This window comes from Aulonocara stuartgranti (assembly GCF_965226115.1).
Source record: "Aulonocara stuartgranti genome assembly, chromosome: 7".
NCBI lineage: Eukaryota > Metazoa > Chordata > Actinopteri > Cichliformes > Cichlidae > Aulonocara > Aulonocara stuartgranti.
In genome coordinates this window covers 2,342,724-2,367,887 of record NC_138945.1, presented here as the reverse complement: position 1 = coordinate 2,367,887, position 25,164 = coordinate 2,342,724, and the positions used below count along the sequence as shown (strand labels likewise).

Sequence of the window (25,164 nt, the reverse complement as noted above, 5' to 3'; positions counted from 1 at the left end):
AAGAAGACCCAAAAATTTTTATGGGGGCAATGTTTCAATGTTAAAGTGCACTTTGTTGTTACACTGCTAATACAGCAGCTTTCTTTAAATAAAACTGTTGCAGTAAAACGGAAATTATGTATTCGGAGTTTTTTGTTTGTTTTGCTATTTATTTTATCGCAAGTCATATCGTTATCGCAATATTGATCGCAGTTATCGCACATCGCAGGGTTTCCTAATATCGTGCAGCCCTACTGCGTGCCACCCTGACTTCTAGTCCCAACCAGATTCAGAAGGCAAGAAATTCCAGGATTCCAGCTTTGGAGTTAACACACCTGTGAAGTGAAACCATGTCAGGTGACTACAGCATGAAGCTCGCTGAGAGAAGGCCGAGGGTTTAATTCCATGTGTTCATCCATAGTTTTGATGCCTCCAGTGAAAATCTGTAAATAGTCATTAAAATAAAGAAGAACCAAATATAAATATTATATATTTGTGATTGTTATTTATGTTTTTGCATATTTCAGTACTTATTTTTGAGAATTTCTTGTTCTATTAATTGTAGTTATTTGTAATGTTTTACTCGTTGTTTGGTAGCATGCTGCAATACTGAGACCTGAGAATGTCACGGTCTGTGTGGCAGACTGTGGGGGAGAAAGGACCTAAATGCTGGACTCTGTGCAGTAAACAGTGCGTTGATTTACAGTGAAGTAAATGTAACACACAACAAATCTCCAGTGCGCTCCCACGACTCCCGTGTCGCGCCTTCTCCCAAGTGTCTGTACTCTGCTCCCGAGTCTCCGCACTCTCCGTGCAAAAACAAAATCCTCTAGCAAACAGAGCCCCTAATCCCAACGGTTTCAAAGTCCGACCGCACGTCCAGCAGCGCTGTCAAAACAGTCCCCAAAAATGCTTGCAGTGTTAGTGCAAACAAAATGGAAGGAAACAATAATCAAAGCAATCTGGATTCTTCCAGCAGTGTCACTAACACAGATGTAGTGATGGACAGGTGTGACACAGATGTTTCTGATGCCCCTCGTGGTTCTGTCAGGACATCATTAGAGTGACATGAAAACCTTCAGATGTTATGATGTTACTCTTTCAAACCCTTTCACCACCCTCTCTCTCTCTCTGGAGGTGGTGCTCTCTCGGCCTCCCTGCGGCTCCTCGTTCTGCTCGAGCAGGCCGCTCAGGTGCGTTCAGGTGCTGCATTATTCACACCGAGCCCGGGGGCTCTAATTAAACCCTGGAGAGAATTGGAATCGTATGCCCTTTTGTTTAAGTGCGCTTTTCACTTCTCTATGTGCACGGCGCTGTTGTACTACCGTGGCAGTATAATCATGGTCAAAATCGATGGGTTTGTCTTTGACGAGGATCTTCTTCTGCCATGCGTTTCTGAGGACGGTTTCCTTTGTTTTGAACAGAAGAAAACAGACGACAATGGAACGGAGAGCGGCATCAGCACCTGGCTTAGGACCGAGGGATCGGTGAGCCCGTTGTATTTGTGGGTCAGTGCCATCAGGTATTAGCCTCTCTCTTCTGATCACATTTTCAACAAAGCTCATTACCGAACTGCCCTCTTCTCCTTCTCCTTCTCGATCTAGACTGAAGGTCTTCTAGCCTTTCACACAAACGCGGGGGCAAGCTAAGATGTATGTTATGTATGTTACGTCGTTGTTTTAAAGTAAACTAACAAAATCCAGAGCGACTGCAGATATGTGTAATTTCGCATAAAATTACTCACCGTTCGCGATGAACACAGCTCTTGATAAACCTTGAACACGTGCTGTTGAATATGTCCGCTTGTGTAGAAGAAGGGAACTGTGAGCTGTTTACACGTCATCAAGTTGTATTTTACATCGACAGAACTTAAAATTATATTGTTTTTTGATTAAAAGAAGATTTTAAATTCAGACAAATCACAATTATATATTGAGTAAAGAGGCATAATTTATGTGTCACCCGAACTCAATAAAATAAAAATTTTAATTAGGAAGTCTAACAGTATTTATGAACTTGATTTTTCATTTCACAACAACATATATATGTAAGTAATGACTAAAGATCCCATTAATTACTTTTTAGAGTGACAGCCAATCACCTTCTCAGCAGAGCGCACAACACGCTGCAGTCTCTGTTTGTCCCTGATAGTGGCTCCAGCGTACCACACGGTGATGGAGGAGGTGAGGATGGACTCGATGATTGCGGTGTAGAACTGCATCATCGTCCGTGCTGGCAGGTTGAATTTCTTCAGCTGCCTCAGGAAGTACATCCTCTGCTGGGCTTTCTTGATGACGGAGGTGATGGTGGGCTCCCACTTCAGGTCCTGAGTGATGGTGGTACCCAGGAAGCGGAATGAGTCCACAGAGGTGATGGGGGTGTCAGTCAGGATGATGGGGGGGAGTGGAGCTGTGTGCTTCCTGAAGTCCACAATAATCTCCACTGTCTTCTGGGCATTCAGCACCAGGTTGTTGTGGCTGCACCAGGACACCAGACGTTCAAAAGCAGAGCAGGAAACTGTTTTCTTTGTGAAAGTGGTCGCTGAGGAGTCCATGTGCGCTCAACGTGAGGTTCAGAGATTCAGCAATCCTAGTCATTATAATTTGAATGTGACTCATTGAGGGCTGAATAAAAACATTTTGTTCCCTGGCACATGTCTCTTCAGCTGAACAAGGAAATAATGACGACATTCAAGGATGTTCACAGAACGATTGAGAAGATGAAGGATAATGTCCAGCAAATTCAAATTTTATTTGTCACGTACACAGTCATACACAGTACGATATGTAGTGAAATGCTTGGACAACTGCTCGTGACCGAAAGAAAACAAAAAAGGAAAAGGCTATGAATAAGATAGGAAATAAATATGAAAAATTAAAAAGGGTAAATTTAACTAGGAAGGAATAAAATATAAATTAAGGTTAAAAATGAAATAACTGTACAACACAAATTAGAATGAAGGGTAAATTTAACTGGGAAGAATAAAATAAAATATATAAATTAAAGTTGAAAATAAAATAACTGTACAACAAAATACACAATATAGAACTATATAAGAATGTATGAAGAAATATAAATAAATATATGCACAATAACAGCAGCATATACACAATAACAGCAGCGTGATTTAAGTAATGAAGTGAAAACAAAGTCCAGAAAGTCCAGTGTGTGTAAGAACTGTATGTGTGGGTCAGTACTGTGTGGTGGTGTGATTGAGAGACCGTATCGCCTGCGGGAAGAAGCTCCTCCTCAGTCTCTCTGTGTTGGTCTTCAGGGAGCGGAATCGCTTTCCTGACCTCAGCAGAGAGAACAGTCTGTTGTTGGGATGGCTGAGGTCCTTCACCATCTTCCTGGCCTTGGTCCGGCACCGCCTGCTGTAGATTGAGTGCAGGTCAGGGAGCTCGGAGCGGATGGTGCGCTCAGCTGACCGCACAACCCTCTGTAGAGCTCGTCTGTCCTGCATGGTGCTGTTCCCGAACCAGGTTAAGATGTTTCCCGCCAGGATGCTCTCTATGGTGCAGGAGTAAAAGTTCCTGAGCACCTTGGAGGGCAGTTGGAAGTCTCTCAAGCGTCTGAGGTGGTAGAGACGCTATCGGGCCTTTTTCACCACGGTGTTGATGTGACAGGACCATGACAGGTCCTGCGTGATGTGAACTCCGAGGTATTTGAAGCTGTCCACTCTCTCCACTGGGCACTCGTTGATGACGGGGGTCTGGTAGTTCCTCTCCTGCTTAGTGCTGAAGTCCACTATCAGCTCCTTTGTCTTACTGACGTTTAGAAGGAGGTTGTTCCTCTGGCACCAGTTCTCCAGATTCCTAATCTCCTTCAGGTAGGCCGTCTCGTTGTTATCAGAGATCAGGCCCACCACGACGGTGTCGTCAGCAAACTTGATGATGGTGGTGGAGCTGGTAGTGGCCACACAGTCATATGTGTACAAAGAGTACAGCAGGGGGCTCAGAACACACCCCTGGGGGGCTCCAGTGCTGAGAGTGGTGGAGGCTGAGACATGTCCGCCCATCCTTACTGCCTGTGGTCTGCCAGTTAGGAAGTTGGAGATCCAGGCTCCCCTCGTCGTGAAAAGACTTGAAGCTCTGTGGAAACTGGTGTTTTTCCTCGACCAGAGGAAGGAAGTTCAGCTGTCTGATGTGAAAAAAGCTCTGGAGAATTTCCTAGAGACTTTGCAGAAAGCTGAACTACTGAACATCAAATTCACAGAGGCTCACAAGATGAATCAGATGTGGAAGAGTTTGAAAATCTGAACAAGAGCCTCACTGATGACTACATATCGCTGTCTGGGGCTCTACACATCGATCGGGAGATGAAGCTGGATAAACGAGAAAAAAATGTCCAAGCTGGAGGCAAAATTAGCAGAGCAGGAGGAGACACTGGAGGAGACACAGAAAGGAGTGGCATCAAATTCAGCCCAAGAAAATAACACGTTCTACTGTGTCCTGCAATGAAGATCAGACCACACATTATAGGAAACTTTGTTAAACCTCTGAAATCACAAAGTTTAAAATATTTGAGATTATTATAATTAACTAGCTCATGATGTGCTTCATTCTTCAACTTGATTTATATGTGATGTGTAAAAGTATAAAAGTCCTACGAATGTATTATTCTTGATCTTTGTGGTGTTTTCACTGTGAATTTTAATTCCAGAAAAGAAGAAGAAAACAGAAACGCAGGAAAGGTTTTTCATCCGGCTCAGTGTTTCTCTGCAACAGCTGAACACTCGATCCGACTAGTTTGGCGTTTCAGCTCACCGATGCGACAGAAACATTAGTGGGAGATATTTCTTGGCAACTTTTAAAAGATTTGTCCAACTTATTCCAACGTAAACCCTGTCCGTGAAGCCAGGGGACATTTCATGGGCTTATGCGATTGGACGAGAGGGTGTAGTGCTACGTTATTAGCCAATGACTTGTCACGGTCCGGGGCAGCGGCCGTGTGAAGAGTGGAAAGGAGGACTCAAATTCAGCACTTACTCAGATGTGAAGGCGATTTATTGACAATATCAAACATAAAGTGGAGATGGCAAAACAGAACTAAGGATGAACTAAACTGGGTGAAACTACACAAAGGAGTGGCAAACCTGAACATGAAGGGAGAACAGCAGGGAGAGCACGCAGGGGATTTCACAGAGTATGAACACAGACGACGCGACGAGGAGCAGAGGAAAACACACACTATAAGTACACAAAGAGACACTGGGAAATCACACACAGGTGGGAGACACAGCTGGACCTGATTAACCTGACGAGACAGGGGAACACTAACACCAGGGACCAACAGAGGGAGCACAAACCCAAAACCCAGTATCTAAAATCCCAAAACACAAACCATCCCAAAACAGCCCAAGAATAATAAAGAGAATAATAACAATAAAGAACATAAACACAAAGTCACTGAGTCATGGCCGCAGGACCATGACATGACTGTTGATCACCACGCTGCATCCTCAGACTGCACAGTTTGAAGCAGATCAGATGAACGATTGTTAAATTAGATGAAAACCACACAGACACACATAGGCTCCTTGATTTATTAGAGATTCATTTAGCACTAGGACAAGAGGACACAAATTACATAACAATGTGAAAGAGAATAAATATGTGTGCACTCATTTCAGCAAGGAATAATTTCATTGTTTCACAAAACTTTATTAAAATTGTTTGTTTTTGAATCCCTCTCAAATCTATTTAATCGTGAAAAAAAAGTAGTATTTCTTTTACAAAAGAATTTCTCGAGAATGAAAGTTACCTTCACAGCTTCCCAGTCAAGAAGACCTTCCAGGAGGAATGAAGGCCCATGAGGATTAAATAGGGATTATTATTGATCACAAATCATGCAAAGCGACTGGCCAAACTAGTAGAGCCGAAAACCCATCGGTGAAACAGTTCTGACGACAGAAACAGGGCTGATGGTCCTAATGACGGGCATCGGGGGCATGTTATTGGAGACAAGAACGCGAACTGTTGTAGTTTTGCAGAAAGGCTGGGCCAGAACAGGCGTCGAAGCCCGCATGGGTGCCATGATGTAGGCGGCAGACACGGGAGGAGAGGGGATAGGCGGTGCTGCTGGGGAAAACATAGGACATGGGGGGTTAGGCAGCGGTGTGTAGGGGCACCCTAAAACAGTTTCATACACCTTGTGCAGTATGTCGCTCTGCTCAACCTGCAGAGCTCCAGAAAGCATCTGGAAGTTCTCAGTGAGTCTTTGGTTCACCTCGCTGAACTTTGCTCCAATGCTGCCTGACATCATGAACTCCTTAAGCCGATTATTTTTTGAGAATTTTGACACCAGTTTCTCAGCATGTTTCAAGATGGTGTGGAGTTCCTTCAGCGCTTTCTCCACAGCGCCAGAGTTTCTGCCTGATCCCCTTTCTTTGACGGTTAAAACCAGTCCCTCCAAAGCTCTGACCCTGTCAGCAATCCGCCTGCAGCGTTCGTCATTGTCCTTCATATTGTCATACATCTCGATGATGGTTGGGCAGAGGCCGAAAAGTTCGGAGACCAGCTTATCCATGGTGAACTGTAAGGAAAGAAAGGTAACAGAACTGTAACGGTGCCATGGAGAAGTAAACTTAACTAGACTGAATTCAAATCAAAATCAAATCGAAATTTATTTATATAGCACATATTAAAACAACAGTGTTGACCATAGTGCTTCACAGTCAGTATAAGCATGAGACAATTAAAACAAACAATAAAACAGGACAACAAACAATAGGTAACAACACAACAAGCTAGACCAACTAGTTAGAATCAAAAGCCAAAGTAAAAAGATAAGTTTTAAGACGTGATTTAAAAGACTGGATCGACTCGGCAGTACGAACATGAACAGGGAGGTTATTCCAGAGTCTGGGTGCCACGGATGCAAAGGCCCGGTCACCTCTCGACTTCATTCGAGACCTAGGTTGTGCTAGGAGCCTGTGATTGGACGATCTGCTCTGTTGGGATTGTATGAGTGGAGTAGTTCAGATAGCTGGGCGCTAAATTATTCAGAATATTAAAAGTGAACAAAAGAATTTTAAAATCTTTGCGATATTTAACAGGGAGCCAATGTAATTTGGCTAACATTGGAGTTATGTGTTCATGAATTCTCGTACCTGTTAAAAGACGCGCAGCTGCATTTTGAATTAACTGAAGCCGGCAAAGAGAGGAGTGTTGGAGGCCCGAGTAGAGGGAGTTACAGTAGTCCGATCTGGATGTAATAAATGCGTGGATAAGCTTTTCAAGGTCTTTTAAAGGAAGGAACGGCTTTGCTTTGGATATCTGACGCAACTGGTAAAAGCTGTTTTTTACCACAGTGGAGACCTGTTTCTCGAGTTTAAAAGAGCCCTCCAGGAACACTCACAGGTTTCTTACAGTGGGCGAGAGATGGCTAGCGAGAGGGCCTAGGGCATCAGCTAACTGGTTTAGCGGAGTGTGACTACCAAAGACTATGATTTCGGTCTCGTTCAATGTAAGAAAATTATGTGATAACCAAATTTTAACTTCATGCAAGCAGTTGAACAGAGGTTGCAAAGAAGCAGTCACATCGGATTTCAAAGGTGAATAAATCTGGATATCATCAGCATAACAGTGAAAGGAGATGTTGTATTTACTAAAAATTAATCCCAAGGGCAACATGTACAAAGAGAAGAGAGCAGGACCGAGCACGGACCCTTGAGGCACACCACAGTAAATAGGGGCAGAAGCCGAGGAGTGTTGCCCCATAGCAACAGAGAACGACCTCTCTGAGAGATAGGATTTAAACCAAGATAAAACCTTTGAGACCAACAACATGTTCCACTCTTGATAGAAGAATGTTGTGGTTAACCAAAGCAGCAGTCAAGTCAAGTAAAACTACGACCACAGAATATCCAGAGTCAGCAGTTAAAAGAAGATCATTAAAAACTCTAAGTAAGGCTGTCTCTGTGCTGGGGCGAGGTTTCAAACCAGACTGAAACTTGTCATTAATACCATTTGCATCTAAAAAGGCCTGAAGTTGTTTTAGAACTACCTTTTCCAATATTTTGGAAATAAAAGGGAGTTTAGAGATCGGCCTGTAGTTAGTGAGAGCATTAGGGTCAAGATTTTTCTTTTTCATAATAGGTTGCACAACAGCATGCTTAGAGAGATGGTACACAACCTGATGACAATGATGCATTCAGCAGAGATAAGATACAAGGACCAATAACATGTAAAGCTTCCTTAAAGAAACGAGAAGGAAGAATATCATGCGGGGAACCAGAGATTTTGAGATGATCAATTATATCTTTTAAAGCAGAATAAGACACTGGCTCAAACTGTTGGAAGACAGTCAAGCATTCAGAGGCTGGAACTGGGTCTAAAACTGATGATGGGTGAGATGGATGAGAAGCCCTTAAAGCTGAGATCTTTCCAGAAAAATACTTTAAGGATTTATCACAAAGAGCAGGGGAAGCGTCCCTGTAAGTGGTATCAGAATTAAACTGGGATGAACTTCATCTGGAAGCTCTGATGAGCTGAACCTGAAATCTCTCAAAAAGGAAGTTTCAGATTCGGCTCAGAGGTCTGAGTGTGAGAGCTTCCAAAGTAACTGGAAGGATACGTTAAACTGGTGGATTACACACAGATTTATGTTCTAAGAAAAGGCTGCAATCACAAAGTTGGAGACTCCGCCCATAGAAACAAAAAATCATTTACTGTGAATAGTTTGAAGTGATGACTGCATTTGAAGAATTTATAAAACAACAATGAGACACAACTTCACAAGCAGAAAATATGAACACTTGCCACTGTACATATACACCTCATGTAGAAGAACATGTATACAGAATGTGTTGAAGTTGAGAAAGGTCTAACAAATACCTGCTTTCCTCTTCTAAGGTAGACAATCCAATACTACATACAGAGAAAAATCCAACAATCATGTGACCCCCTATGAGCAGCACTTTGGCGACAGTGGGAAGGAAAAACTCCCTTTTAACAGGAAGAAACCTCCAGCAGAACCAGGCTCAGGGAGGGGCGGGGCCATCTTCCCCGACTGTATGTGTAATTGAGGCTCACAGTCAGAACCTGGTAGAAGCTGAATTACTGATTAAACTTCTTTACAGGCCCTGAAATTGACTCAAATATCACTTTGAGATGTGAAAATGCAGACATGGAAAACAGGTGAGATTTAACAAACAATGAGAAAACAAAACAAAGTCCCAATGGGCAAAAGTGAAAAGTCCAAAAGGGAGAAAATCCAAAGGCACAAGGAACTGGAGACCGCAGACGGGGCCTGGAAACAGGCGCTCTGACGTAGACTAGAGATAAGAAAATAAAAGACAATGACACAGGAAGTGAAAAGAGATGACCGAGCAGGGAATGAAGGACAGTGGATATACTGGACAGAGTGATGAAGATGGAGCTGCCAGGCAGGAGGAAAAGAGGAAGACCTCAAAGGACGCAGTGACGGAGGACATGCAGAGGGTTGGTGTGACAGAGGAGGATGCTGGGATAGGAGGAGATGGCGGCTAATGATCTGCTGTGGCGCCCCCTGAAGGGAGCAGGAGGAAGAAGAAGACTGAAATATGTTCATGTTCTGCTTTGTGATTGTGCAACAACCAGTGTTTGTTAAGTCAAGCATTCCTCAGAATCAGTGTTCAGTGTGTCTGTGTGACATCGCCGTGAAGATAAAGGTTGTTTTTGCATCACGACTCCAAAGAACTCTGTCCCGTCAGCAGCTGAACATTTTTCATACCAAGGATAAAACACACATACTATTGTGGAACTGCAGAAATGAAGCTAAACGTGCGTAGTCAAACGTAAAAACAGAAATGTTAACCAATTGTTTCAACTAATTTTAGTTCATAGACACAGCCTATGAACTGAATAGGCTGTGTGTAATAGGTTTGTAAGGCCATGTTACCCCTAAATTTCTATCTTGTTCAAAGAGAAGATATAAAACAAAGTTCTGAGCTAATCGACCTCAGTGTTCTCCTTTTTAAAAAATAAATAATAATAAATATATAATTTCCACATTTATAAGTAATGCAGTTTCTAACGAAGCATGAAGAGCATTTTGCATCTTTAGGGGTAAATGAAACTTTTCTGGAGCTTTAAATATACTTTCATACAAACGTGTAAAACTGGACCCAGTGGCAGCAGCTGATTCCACATTTAACTGCTGTATTAAAGAAACACTTAGCTTTTTATTTCTGCTGATTTAAAGCTCAGCTCATTTGAGCAATGGACAAGCTCACGTTAACAATCAAGGACGCGATCAGCTTTTCTAGTTCTTTCATGGACATTAAGAGAGAATTTGTTGTGAAAAAAGACACATTTTGTGAGCTATCCACTCGGTCTGTGCATTCGGGGGTGGGGTGGGGAATCTCTTGAATGTTCGGTTACTGCAGGTTAAGCAGGTTAACAGAGTGGCACTGATACGTGTCCACCTTCACATTCTTCACTGTGAGTTTGTTTTTACAAAAGAATGCATTTGAGGAAAGATCGTTATCTTTGGGCGTAGAAACTCCACCAGTTTCTCATAAATGAGAGCATGCTGCAAGTGTCCGTGTTGGGAAATGACAAAGAATTTCCACTGACAAGAAGGATTATTTTAAAGTGGCAACTGCATAATTATGCTGTTTGTCCTTTCAAGACTGACGCAGACATGACAGGGTCATTGTTTTCTTTGTTATTTAGGCAACAGCACGCTGGACAACGGGCGTAGTCTTACAACTTACCTGCACATAAAGCTCCGTCACTTTTATATTCGGCTCAAAGAAACTGCTTGTTGTGCCGTAGCTACACACTCCTTTGAGCTCAGTGACTCCCTGCAGCCTCCCTGCAACAAATCAAGAGAGAAGATCCATGCACAGGTTTCTCTTTGTCTCCGGCACCAACTTCCCTTTAAGTTTCATTCTGCGTTGGTCAGCTTTTTATTGCAAATGCAGCAGAGGTGCACTCTTCTGTGCACCGGACCACAGCTACAACCTGGCAGGTCAAAATGTATTAAAGTTAGTGAAGGGCAGGATTTAGCCTCTGGCTGCTGAATACAACACGTTTCAACTCTAAATTCCCATTTGAAGAAAACACTTTCAAAGCATAGTTAAAAATATTAAACTGCTGCTGGTTTTAACAAAGATGACTCCAGGGTAAAATCTCCCATCGTACAGGAGCAGAGGAGTAAAGAGTTTGGGTATTTACCAGTCAGTGGAGGTCACAAGTGTTGCTGCTCAGGTGTTGAGGAAAATGAATGTCAATTTCATTCTTGTGAGTTTTTTAGGTGATTTATCTGAAACATCTCTGTGCTGACGTACAGCAACAGACACAACGATCTGCGTTAGCCCCGTTTATTATCAGCAGAATACTTCAAAGTAAAGCACGGATACCTGGAATGCTTAAGTATTTTGTACTTAGTTACCACCCAGCTGTTCTTGGTTTTGTTCTGACATGAATTGAATCAGAGTGAGCCGATGTTCTGAGCACAGACGGTCCAATCCTGACCCAGGTGAGCCTCAGCCCAACAGTCCAAGCAGAGAGGCCTGTAACGCTTCAGGTGAGTCACAGCCAGCGAATCACAACTGCCTGCTGTCGGTTTGCTTCATCCACACAGGAAGTGGCCCTCTGTGAAAAGACGTTTCTGTGGTGTGTGTTGGTAATCGTAAATGTAAAAACAGAAATGTTAACCAATTGTTTTTGAACTAATTCTAGTTCATAGAGTCCAGTTTGATGTGAGCGGCAAATATTTGATCTCTTTAAATATTTCACAGCAAACCCAGTAAGGCTGCACAGTTGGAGGCGATACCTGCGCTGCATGCACGTCATTGTTTACATCATGAAGGTACCAGTGTTGGGACTAACGCGTTATTAAGTAACGCGTTACAGTAACTACGTTATTATTGTGGTAAGTAGCACGGTAACTAGTTATTATGCCAAAACCAGGAACGCGTTACTCGTTACTGGGATTTAGATAGGCACGTTATTCTTTCGTGTGGTGGCATCGCGGAGCTTCCACAGATTCAATAACATTAGCAAGTGGTGGAGGCAGCAGGTGGAGGAGGGAAAGGGGAGACAGGAGGAGAGACCCGAAGCAGCCGCTGGTCCGAGAGTGTCAGGTGAACTGAACTTCAGGTAAGAGGTTATGACCTGCAGTCTCTCTGGGTCAGATATGAACCAAGTTTAGGTGGAGTTTATTTTAGCTGTGCTGACTTTTTCGTACTGCGTGCTAGCTAGCATGACAGGGTTTCTATACAGCTGGGTGGTGCTATGTTACTGATGTTGAACTTTATTTTGTTCATAAGATTAATTATTAGAGTTGCCAACCGTCCCGTAAAAAACAGAATCGTCTGGTATTCAGAGAAAATATTACGCGTTTCTTATTGAGGTGAAAAGGAACAGTTTGTCCCGTAATTCAGCTACAATGAAAAAGACAAAGCTGCAGTTATTCTGTGTCTTTGCTGCACAGCTGCCTCTTCTTCTTTCATTCTCCCCCCTCCCTCTCCTGTTTCTACTTCAATCATGAAACTGATCAATGATCAGCTGATCGGCTTTTCTCTGTTGTTTGTTTATCGCCCACTTTGTGCCAGAAAGAGGAAACCAGTGGATAAACAACAGCAGCACGTTCAAGCTTGATCAGCTGTTGTTAGAATTTATTTAATATTACTTTCTAGTATCAGCTGATGTTTGCTGGAGCCACAGCTGTAAAGCTGCTGGTCATGATATGGTTTGGTTATGTGGTGAGAGGGAAACATGAAGATGAAACCAGGAGATGTCCTTACTGAACCATCAGAGCTGAACAGGTGATGGAGAAACAGGTTTACCTTTTAGGTGACATGAATGAGTTGAAGTTATGAACTGTTTCTGAGAGACAAATAACACCAGGATCCTTTTCTAAGTAGCTGACAGCTGGTAACTGTGCAGGGGCGGGTCTAGCAAAGTGTTGCCAGGGGGCCATGTAGGGCATTAACAGGGAGAGGGGGGCACAAAGAAATACTTTTCTTTCTTATTATCATTTAAAATGTCTCGCTTTTAAAAAAATAATTATCTGAGTCTTACAACAAACGATTGATAGATTGATGCATATATACCATCAGAACAGTGTACATCACTGTCACAACAGGGTTTATTTTCATTCAAAGGCTTTATGATTTTTCCTATAATGGCGGGCCGGTCTCTAGTCAAATTCCCCGGGCCGATTTTTTGTCCCAGTCCAGCCCTGTAAGCAGCTCATCTGCAGTCTGGTGTTACCTACATCTTCCTATTCAGAAGGCAGAATTTCCGAGTTCTGAGTACAATCGAAAGCACCACGACTGCAGTTTTTGTGTTGGATGTAAAAAGCAGGATAGGATAGAATCAGGCGTGGGATTTCTCTCGTGGAAATGTGCACATTATTTTTTTCCTTTCTATTGGTAGGTGGCACAGTGCACTGTGGCAAGTAAGCAAGCTAGAAGACTGACAGTCTGGCTGGGTATCCAGTTACGGAAGCAACACATTAACAAGAGAATTCTGAGTAAAACCAAAGTTACTTTCCCTAGTAACTAGTTACTCTGAAAGTAACGAGTAACTTGAAGTAACTGAGTTACTTTTGATAGAAGTAACTAGTAATGTAACTAAGTTACTAATTTAAAGTAACTTACCCAACACTGGAAGGTACAGCCAATAGAATGAGAGGTGATATTTTGTTTCTAAGAGATGCACTCAGGTCAGGTACATGGAGACCTTATTTGTCTGCAATGATGTTTTGATGAACAGGAATGTAGCACAAAGTAAAGGTGAAAGCAGCCAGCTGTTAGCTTTAATGTTAACAGTTTCATTTATATTTTTATTCTACAAGCTGCACTGAAGTTAGGAGAGAAGAACAATCAATTATAGTTTGCTGCAAATACCTGTATATGTCTCCATCACTAACTGACACAACAAAGGGGACTCTTACCTTGTAGCGTGAGTGTTGTTGGGAAGCACAGCAGTGACACCTTGTGGTGAATAAGTTAATCACCATCACATAGCTGGTTGCCCTCCATCTACAGCAGCACAGCAGCCAGTAGCTGGAGATTCTGAGGCTGACGGTGCACCGGAGCCCTAGCATCCATACGCTGTTCCAGGCAGTGAATGTTCTCATGTTACCTGATGAATCTGTCTGATTGGTTATTATGTGTTATTATTGTGTATCACGCGTGCATATAACAGGTATTACGGTAAATGATACCTGTTGTACCGTAAAGTAAAAGCTATGTTTTTAGGTGTGACGTTAACAATGACAAACATACATATATATACACATACATACACATATGTATATGTATACCATATATTAGAACATTATGATGATGATATTGTTTTATGATGCACTATACTGCTGAGTTAAGAAGAGAATATTGTGTGCAGAGAGTCAGGGCCTTGCTGTTCTGATAGCAGAGGAGACAGAGCACATTCCACAGGAGGTTCACCCCACCACCTTGTTGGGAGCAGGAAAAACAATGAGCCGAGGTCATAACTTGGGCGCCGTGTGAGAGAAAGAATGTGAATGTTTAGGCCTTTACGACTAGGTGTTGCCCATTAGAGGCTATAAGAGCTTGAGTAACACTCCACCAGTTTGAGATTTGCTGTGTCACTCTGCATGCATGTCTCCCCATCCGGAGGGTTTGTGCTCTTAAAGTGTTGAATTGTATGGAATAAAGGATTGTTGATTGAGCATTTATACATCGATTATATACACACACAGACATATATATATATATATATATATATATATATATATATGTCTGTGTGTGTATGTATGTATGTATGTATGTATTGTTAAATTCTCCCAATTCTTTTATTTATATATAAATAAAACACCCAGCACGCCCCTGCGGGCGGTTTGTCCTTGAAGCTCGGGTCCTCTACCAGAGGCCTGGGAGCTTGAGGGTCCTGCGCAGTATCTTAGCTGTTCCCAGGACTGCGCTCTTCTGGACAGAGATCTCCGATGTTATTCCCGGGATCTGCTGGAGCCACTCGCCTAGCTTGGGAGTCACCGCACCTAGTGCTCCGATTACCATGGGGACCACCGTTACCTTCACCCTCCACATCCTCTCGAGCTCTTCTCTGAGCCCTTGGTATTTCTCCAGCTTCTCGTGTTCCTTCTTCCTGATATTGCTGTCATTCGGAACCGCTACATCGATCACTACGGCCGTCTGCTTCTGTTTGTCTACCACCACTATGTCCGGTTGGTTAGCCACCACCATTTTGTCTGTATCTGGAAGTCCCACAGGATCTTAGCTCGGTCATTCTCCACCACCCTTGGGGGCATCTCCCATTTTGACCTCGGGACTTCCAGGTTATACTCGGCACAGATGTTTCTGTACAGTATGCCGGCCACTTGGTTATGGCGTTCCATGTATGCCTTGCCTGCTAGCATCTTGCACCCTGCTGTTATGTGCTGGATTGTCTCTGGGGCATCTTTACACAGCCTGCACCTGGGGTCTTGCCTGGTGTGATAGACCCCAGCCTCAATGGATCTTGTGCTCAGAGCTTGTTCTTGTGCTGCCATGATTAGTGCCTCTGTGCTGTCTTTCAGTCCAGCTTTGTCCAGCCACTGGTAGGATTTCTGGATATCAGCCACCTCCTCTATCTGCCGGTGGTACATACCGTGCAGGGGCCTGTCCTTCCATGATGGTTCCTCGTCTCCCTCCTCTTTCTTGGGTTTCTGCTGCCTGAGGTATTCACTGAGCACTCGGTCAGTTGGGGCCATCTTCCCAATGTATTCTTGGATGTTCGTTGTCTCATCCTGGACTGTGGTGCTGACACTCACCAGTCCCCGGCCCCCTTCCTTCCGCTTAGCGTACAGCCTCAGGGTGCTGGACTTGGGGTGAAACCCTCCATGCATGGTAAGGAGCTTTCTTGTCTTTATGTCAGTGGCTTCTATCTCCTCCTTTGGCCAGCTTATTACCCCAGCAGGGTACCTGATCACGGGCAGGGCGTATGTGTTGATGGCCCGGATCTTGTTCTTACCATTCAGCTGACTCCTCAGGACTTGCCTGACCCTCTGCAGGTACTTGGTGGTTGCAGCCTTTCTAGCGGCCTCTTCATGGTTCCCATTTGCCTGCGGGATCCCCAGGTACTTGTAACTGTCCTCTATGTCGCCTTCTGGTAGTTCAATCCCCTCAGTTCTGACTACCTTCCCTCTCTTTGTTACCATCCGACTACACTTCTCCAGTCCGAACGACATTCCAATGTCATTGCTGTATAGCCTGGTAGTGTGGATGAGTGAATCGATGTCTCGTTCACTCTTGGCATACAGCTTGATGTCATCCATGTACAGGAGGTGGCTGACAACTGCTCCGTTCCGTAGTCGGTATCCGTAGCCAGTCTTGTTAATGATCTCACTGAGGGGGTTCAGGCCTATGCAGAACAGCAGTGGGGACAGAGCATCTCCTTGGTAGATCCCGCACTTGATGGTAACTTGTGCTATGGGCTTGGAGTTGGCCTCTAGTGTTGTACGCCACATCCCCATTGAGTTCCTGATGAAGGCTCTTAGGGTCCCATTGATCTTGTACAATTCTAGGCATTCCAGTATCCAGCTGTGGGGCATTGAGTCATAGGCCTTCTTGTAATCAATCCAGGCAGTGCACAGGTTGGTCAGTCTGGTCTTGCAGTCTCGGCTGATTGTTCTGTCTACCAGTAGCTGGTGTTTTGCACCTCTGGTATTCTTGCCAATTCCTTTCTGTGTCCCGCTCATGTATTGACCCATGTGCCTGTTCATCTTAGCCGATATGATGCCTGACAGGAGCTTCCATGTAGTACTGAGGCAGGTTATTGGTCGGTAGTTGGAGGGGACCGGTCCCTTCTTGGGGTCCTTGGGGATCAGGACCGTCCGGCCTTCAGTTAGCCATTCCGGGTGTCTTTCGTTAACTAGCAGCTGGTTCATTTGTGCTGCCAGACGCTCGTGGAGTGCAGTTAGCTTCTTCAGCCAGTAGGCGTGAACCATGTCGGGCCCTGGTGCTGTCCAACTCTTCATACTGGAGACCCTTTCTTGGATATCTGCCACTGTGATGGTTACTGGACCCTGTTCAGGGAGGTCGCTGTGGTCTGCCCTCAGATCCTCTAGCCACTGAGCATTGCCGTTATGGGTTGTATCCTTCTCCCATATGCTCTTCTAGTATTGCTCCGTCTCCAGCCTTGGTGGTGCTGTTCTCTTATTGTTCCCTTGCCACTGAGAGTACACCTTTGCTGGTTCTGTGGAGAACAGCTGGTTTATTCTCCTGCCTTCTATCTCTCTGGTGTACCTCCTCAAGCGGCTGGCCAAGGCTGTGAGTCTTTGCTTGGCAGTTTCCAAGGCCTCAGGTATGGACAGCTTGCTGTATTTCTTAGGCACCTTATTTGTCGCACCTTTCTGCAACTCCGTTAGTTGGCTAACCTCCCTCCGTGCTACTTTGATCTTGCCCTCTAGCCTCCTTCTCCATGGAGGGTACTGCCCCTTGTGGCTGTTCAACTTGTAGCCAAGCATCTCACTGATCCCGTATTGTAGATCAGCTTGTTAGTGTCGGTAATCGTGGTTGTAGGTATTGCCCGTAGTGCTGCATTAACATCATCTAGCAGACCTTCTGAGGGTACTTCACGTAATCTTGGTAACCGGCTACGGGGGATCCAGGTTTCAAGCTTGGCCATGATCCTATTTTTCAGGTCAGTTCCTCTCGCACTCAACGATCCTTCTCCTATCGCACTTGGGGCTATGTACCCAATCTCGGGTGGGGGTGATGATATCTCCCCCCTGACCTGGCGTCCTGACTCCTCCTTGCCGTAGCATTTGTGTTGTACCTCGTCAATCTCTAGCTGTGAGAGCAGTCCCTTCTTTCGAATGTTGGAACACTGAGCTACTAGTTGTTTCGCCGTCATTGTGGATGTTGGGTATCGAAGAATCCATAGGTCCCTCATCCTATTCATGTAGCCCCTTCCGCCGGGGTTACTTGCGTAGTAGCATTCCAACAACGCCCTGTTTTCGTCCCTTGCCCACCGATGCCTTCTTGTTCCAGTACCCCAATTTATTTTTACCAGTGAAACCAATATAACATCTCCACATTCACAAATATACATTTCTGACATTCAAAAACAAAACAAATCAGCGACCAATATAGCCACCTTTCTTTGCAAGGACACTCAAAAGCCTGCCATCCATGGATTCTGTCAGTGTTTTGATCTGTTCACCATCAACATTGTGTGCAGCAGCAACCACAGCCTCCCAGACACTGTTCAGAGAGGTGTACTGTTTTCCCTCCTTTAAATCTCACATTTGATGATGGACCACAGGTTCTCAATGGGGTTCAGATCAGGTGAACAAGGAGGCCATGTCATTAGTTTGTCTTCTTTTATACCCTTTCTTGCCAGCCATGCTGTGGAGTACTTGGACGCATGTGATGGAGCATTGTCCTGCATGACAATCATGTTTTTCTTGAAGGATGCAGACTTCTTCCTGTACCACTGCTTGAAGAAGGTGTCTTCCAGAAACTGGCAGTAGGACTGGGAGTTGAGCTTGACTCCATCCTCAACCCGAAAAGGCCCCACAAGCTCATCTTTGATGATACTCGGCCCTGAAAATCTTAGAAATATGGTATCTAACCAGATTCTTACCCTGGATGGCATTACCTTGGCCTCCAGTAACACTGTGAGGAACCTTGGAGTCATTTTTTTATTGGGCGACCGTGGCTCAGGGGGTTGGGAATCGCATCTGTAACCGGAAGGTCGCCGGTTCGATCCCTGGGCTCTCTGTCCTGGTCGTTGTGTCCCTGGGCAAGACACTTTACCCTACATGCCTACTGGTGTTGGCCAGAGGGGCCGATGGCGCGATATGGCAGCCTCGCTTCTGTCAGTCTGCCCCAGGGCAGCTGTGGCTACAACTGTAGCTTGCTTCCACCAGTGTATGAATGTGAGAGTGAATGAATAGTGGTATTGTAAAGCGCTTTGGGTGCCTTGAAAAGCGCTATATAAATCCAATCCATTATTTTTTACCAGGACATGTCCTTCAACGCACATATTAAACAAATATGTAAGACTGCTTTCTTCCATTTGTGCAACATCTCTAAAATTAGAAATATCCTGTCTCAGAGTGACGCTGAAAAACTAGTTCATGCATTTATTACTTCCAGGCTGGACGACTGTAATTCATTATTATCAGGAAGTCCAAAAAACTCGCTGAAAAGCCTTCAACTAATCCAAAATGCTGCAGCAAGAGTCCTGACAGGGACTAGAAAGAGAGAGCAGATTTCCCCTTCATTGGCTTCCTGTTAAATCCAGAATTGAATTCAAAATCCTGCTCCTCACATACAAGGTCTTAAATAATCAGGCCCCATCTTATCTTAATGACCTTGTAGTACCATATCACCCTATTAGAGCACTTCGCTCTCGCTCTGCAGGCCTACTTGTTGTTCCTAGAGTATTTAAAAGTAGAATGGGAGGCAGAGCCTTCAGTTTTCAGGCCCCTCTTCTGTGGAACCAGCTTCCAGTTTGGATTCAGGAGACAGACACTATCTCTACTTTCAAGATTAGGCTTCAAACTTTCCTTTTTGCTAAAGCATATAGTTAGGGCTGGACCAGGTGACCCTGAATCCTCCCTTAGTTATGCTGCAATAGACGTAGACTGCCGGGGGATTCCCATGATGCATTGAGTTTTTCCTTTCCAGTCACCTTTCTCACTCACTATGTATTAACAGACCTCTCTGCATTGAATCATATCTGTTATTAATCTCTGTCTCTCTTCCACAGCATGTCTTTATCCTGTCTTCCTTCTCTCACCCCAACCGGTCGCAGCAGATGGCCGCCCCTCCCTGAGCCTGGTTCTGCCGGAGGTTTCTTCCTGTTAAAAGGGAGTTTTTCCTTCCCACTGTCGCCAAAGTGCTGCTCATAGGGGGTCATATGATTGTTGGGTTTTTCTCTGTATCTATGAAGCGCCTTGAGGCGACTTTTGTTGTGATTTGGCGCTATATAAATAAAATTGAATTGAATTGAATTGAATACCAGCCCAAACCAGTACTCCACCTCCACCTTGCTGGCGTCTGAGTCGGACTGGAGCTCTCTGCCCTTTACCAATCCAGCCAGGGGCCCATCCATCTGGCCCATCAAGACTCACTCTCATTTCATCAGTCCATAAAACCTTAGAAAAACCAGTCTTGAGATATTTCTTGGCCCAGTCTTGACGTTTCAGCTTGTGTGTCTTGTTCAGTGGTGGTCGTCTTTCAGCCTTTCTTACCTTGGCCATGTCTCTGAGTATTGCACACCTTGTGCTTTTGGGCACTCCAGTGATGTTGCAGCTCTGAAATATGGCCAAACTGGTGGCAAGTGGCATCTTGGCAGCTGCACGCTTGACTTTTCTCAGTTCATGGGCAGTTATTTTGCGCCTTGGTTTTTCCACACGCTTCTTGCGACCCTGTTGACTATTTTGAATGAAACGCTTGATTGTTCGATGATCACGCTTCAGAAGCTTTGCAATTTTGAGACTGCTGCATCCCTCTGCAAGATATCTCACTATTTTTGACTTTTCTGAGCCTGTCAAGTCCTTCTTTTGACCCATTTTGCCAAAGGAAAGGACGTTGCCTAATAATTATGCACACCTGATATAGGGTGTTGATGTCATTAGACCACACCCCTTCTCATTTTTTGAGATGCACATCACCTAATATGCTTAATTGGTAGTAGGCTTTCGAGCCTATACAGCTTGGAGTAAGACAACATGCATGAAGAGGATGATGTGGACAAAATACTCATTTGCCTAATAATTCTGCACTCCTTGTGTATATATATATACATACACGTATATATATGTATATATGTATGTTAGCGTGGGCTGCAATGCGTTAGCACGGTTAGCTCATTAACGCGTTAGTGCCATGTAGCCCCACGCACGGGGCGATCCGCGATAACTCGCTAAGGCAGATTTGCCGTGTTAATGCGGTTATGGCGTTAGCATCATTTTAACGAGATTAACGCTGACAGCACAAGTTTTTACAAAAGTCTGCAAGGTCAGCAGACATGGGGACATTTGTGTGCGGACTGAATTATAGCACGTTCGCATGAAGACAGGAATTACATCAAGGGTTTCTACTTCTGCTCCACTAGAGTAGCTTTGCATGAATCACAGTTCAAATATGTTTTAGCTCCTCCCCTTTTACAGCCAACCTACCTTTACATCAACTGTGTGCCTCAGATACCAGAGATTTCACCTGTGTGTGTGTGTGTGTGTGTGTGTGTGTGTGTGTGTGTGTGTGTGTGTGTGTGTGTGTGTGTGTGTGTGTGTGTGTGTGTGTGTGTGTGTGTGTGAAGATCAGCGTGCTGTGTCCAGAAGAGGCAGCAGCTCAGGAGCAGTCGGGACAGGTGACAGAGTGTCTGAAGATCAAACTGGAAGACTGTAAGATGGTAAATGAGCTCGCTGCTGCCTTCACTGACCTCTCAGGGTGTAGTGAAACCCAGCTTTATAATTTAAAATGTTTTAGAGAACTACCTGAGGCTGCTCGGCTGGCATGTACAGTGGCTTGCAAAAGTATTTGGCCCCCTTGAACTTTCCCACATTTTGTCACATTACAGCCACAAACATGAATCAATATTATTGGAATTCCACGTGAAAGACCAACACAAAGTGGTGCACACGTGAGAAGTGGAACGAAAATCATACATGATTCCAAACATTTTTTACAAATAAATAACTGCAAAGTGGGGTGTGCGTAATTATTCAGCCCCTGAGTCGATACTTTGTAGAACCAGCTTTTGCTGCAGTTACAGCTGCCAGTCTTTTAGGGTCTGTCTCTACCAGCTTTGCACATCTACAGACTGAAATCTTTGCCCATTCTTCTTTGTAAAACAGCTCCAGCTCAGTCAGATTAGATGGGCAGCGTTTGTGAACAGCAGTTTTCAGATCTTGCCACAGATTCTGGATTGGATTTAGATCTGGACTTTGACTGGGCCAGTCTAACACATGGATGTGTTTTGTTTTAAACCATCCCATTGTTTCCTGGCTTTATGTTCAGGGTCGTTGTCCTGCTGGAAGCTGAACCTCCGCCCCAGTCTCAAGTCTTTTGCAGACTCCAAGAGGTTTTCTTCCAAGATTGCCCTGTATTTGGCTCCATCCATCTTCCCATCAACTCTGACCAGCTTCCCTGTCCCTGCTGAAGAGAAGCCCCCCCAGAGCATGATGCTGCCACCACCATATCTGACAGTGGGGATGGTGTGTTCAGAGTGATGTGCAGTGTTAGTTTTCCACACACAGCGTTTTGCATTTTGGTCTCATCTGACCAGAGCAGCTTCTTCCACATGTTTGCTGTGTCCCCACATGGCTTGGGGCAAACTGCAAACGGGACTTCTTCTGGTTTTCTGTTAACAATGGCTTTCTTCTTGCCACTCTTCCATAAAGGCCAACTTTGTGCAGTGCACGACTAATAGTTGTCCTGTGGACAGATTCCCCCACCTGAGCTGTAGATCTCTGCAGCTCGTCCAGAGTCACCATGGGCCTCTTGGCTGCATTTCTGATCAGCGCTCTCCGTGTTCGGCCTGTGAGTTTAGGTGGACGGCCTTGTCTTGGTAGGTTTACAGTTGTGCCATACTCCTTCCATTTCTGAATGATGGCTTGAACAGTGCTCCGTGGGATGTTCAAGGCTTGGGAAATCTTTTTGTAGCCTAAGCCTGCTTTAAATTTCTCAATAATTTTATCCTTGACCTGTCTGGGGTGTTCTTTGGACTTCATGGTGTTGTTGCTCCCAATATTCTCCTCTGAGGCCATCACAGAGCAGTTGTGGAGCTGTTTTGCAAAGAAGAATGCGCAAGGATTTCAGTCTGTAGATGTGCAAAGCTGGTAGAGACATACTGTAAGTGTCACAGAAATGGCTTATGTATAAAGAAGTTTAATAGATGGTTCCAGCAGTTAAAATGTTCTTGATTGTACATTTCTGTGGTCAATATTGTAAAGGTGTGTTTATCTTGTATAGGAGACATGTTTATCTTGTCACAAAGAACAAGTTGTTACACCGCTATTATTGCGAGGTTTGGGCGTGATAATATAGGGTCGAGCCACGATCGCCCCATATATAAATATATATATAGTCGACCTTAATCTTGCAGAGAATCTGATGATTTTGTGGATAATTAAAGTCAGTCATATATCCACAAACACAACAAGCTGAAAGTCAGTGATGCTGCTCGGTTTGCAGTCCTGAATATCACGGCACAAGCAGGATCCACTGCACTGTTAATGTGAGCTGTGTTATATTGCTGCCTCTGTTCGGTGGTGTCGAGCCAAACGGACTTTAACGTGTGTTTGAACGAGCTGACGGTTCACTCGTTAAGCTGAAAGAAAGATGCTTTAATCACAGCAGTCACACATGTGTCCACTGCACCATCTGGAACTCTTCTTGTTTACACTCGTAATAACACAAACACTAAATCCTGCTTCTCTGTGCTGTTGTGTAGCAGTGTGTACACCTGAGACTGTCACCTGTCTGTCTGTCCTGCACTCTCTCTCTGTTTCTTTCTCTCTGATTGTGGAATAAAAGTATGAACATGTGTTTATAAGTTACACTTGTGTTTGAATCCTGCAGCTTATCACACATTTGATGTCCATGTGTGACGACTGCAAGTGTCCAGAGTGAGGACAGACTGAGGGACACACTGCTGCACATCATCTGTGAGGCTTTGCACCCCTGATGATCCACCAGGACAAACTCGGCAGTGTGTGAGGAAGAGGAGGAGGAAGAGCCAGCAGCAGCTGACAGATGGAGAGAATAGACAGACTGTTCCCTGTTTGTGAAGGACTGCTAGGAAAGTTTAACAGAACTGTCTGTACTGAATCAGTCTTATTAGGTAATGTTCACATAATGTGATCATCCCAGTGTTTCCAGTGTGGGAGAAAGTACTCAGGGTACTCAGGGCCTTCAAGTTACACACCATGAAAGGCGGCAACAAGTTTAATGTTCAGAAACCTAAAGTCTGTATCAGCAGCAGAATGGAGCTAAAATAAATGTTGGTTTCAGTTCTATGAAGCTTTGAGTATTTTGGATCAGTAGCTGCTGTGTTTGTTGCATCATATTGCTGTAACTGTTTATATGCTTTATTTATTCTGAGCTAAGTTGATCTATAGTGTTACATCATATTCTATAAGGATGTTATGTGTTTGTAGACTTTCTGCCCAGTTTGACCCATTTAGCAGACGTCAGCCTGTTTAAGGCTCTGATGTCTATTCTGTGTGACTTACAGCAGTTATGACATGGTCTGATTTTCTCACCCAATAAAGGAATATTTCATATATCAGTCTACTCTTCATTCTATCAGACACAGTTATCACAGCTCGTACATTTGCTTTATACACATATGTAAGCATTGAGCCAAATGTAATAATGCCAACGTATTAAACGAACAATATTTGTCTCTTATATATAACACATCTGTATACACACTGTCACAGATACTCGTCTTTGAGTGAAGATTTAAGGTGATAGGACATATAAACAACTGTTCAAGCTCACTGCTGTAATATATCATAATAATCTGACTATAACTTTAATATTGGCCATATTATATTTACATTACCACAGTGAGATGACTTTAGTCTCATGACCAACATCAGCTAATTGTTATTTACTAGCTAATCTTAAATGACTGTTCAGCACAGGAATGAAGCCCAACAATCATGTTTTACGGTCCTTTGGTCTCAAATGAACAAAACATGTTCTCCTTCGTTTCTGTCACACAAAGCTGTATGACACGTTTCTCGCGGTTAGTATCATGGTTGCTAGGCAACCTGAACAGCGCGACGAAGGCAAGACCGTCCTATTTCACAAGCCTCTCACTTCCGCACTTCTCATACTTATAGTACGCACCGTGCGTAGTGCGCGTACTTCAAGCGTGCAGACCCTGAATTGGGACACAGCCTAGTGGTGCCGAGCTGGCGCACCGAGTAGTTCCTGTTACCTGCTGTGTGTCTGTTTTTACAGGTAAGCTGGGTTCCAAATAATACATATGTGATAGACAACAGTAGCAATCGAAAAGCTAGAGAGCCAGTTCACGAGTTTAAGGGTTGATAGCGACGAACCACCACCAGCTGTTGCTAAAAGCACCTTTGTTAGCTAGCAAAGTATTTACAAATAATTCTCCCGTTCATTGATCTGAGCATGCGCAGAATGATCCACAGCGCTCCTTTGATCTTCTCGAACGATCATCGTGAGGTCACGGCGACATCACAATGATCCTTTGAGAAGATCAAAGGATCATTGTT

At 44.2% G+C, this 25,164-nt stretch overlaps 2 long non-coding RNA genes across 2 annotated transcripts in view; one reads left to right on the top strand and one right to left on the bottom strand.

Annotated features, from left to right (window-relative positions):
• LOC309710586 overlaps nt 1-25,164 on the bottom strand; it is a 39,632-nt gene that overhangs the window by 14,173 nt on the left and 295 nt on the right. The window lies entirely within an intron of this gene.
• Nucleotides 12,032-23,800, top strand: LOC309710587. Its single transcript, XR_014277758.1, has 3 exons — nt 12,032-12,068; nt 21,233-21,320; nt 23,492-23,800. It is a non-coding gene; the product is annotated as an uncharacterized lncRNA (long non-coding RNA).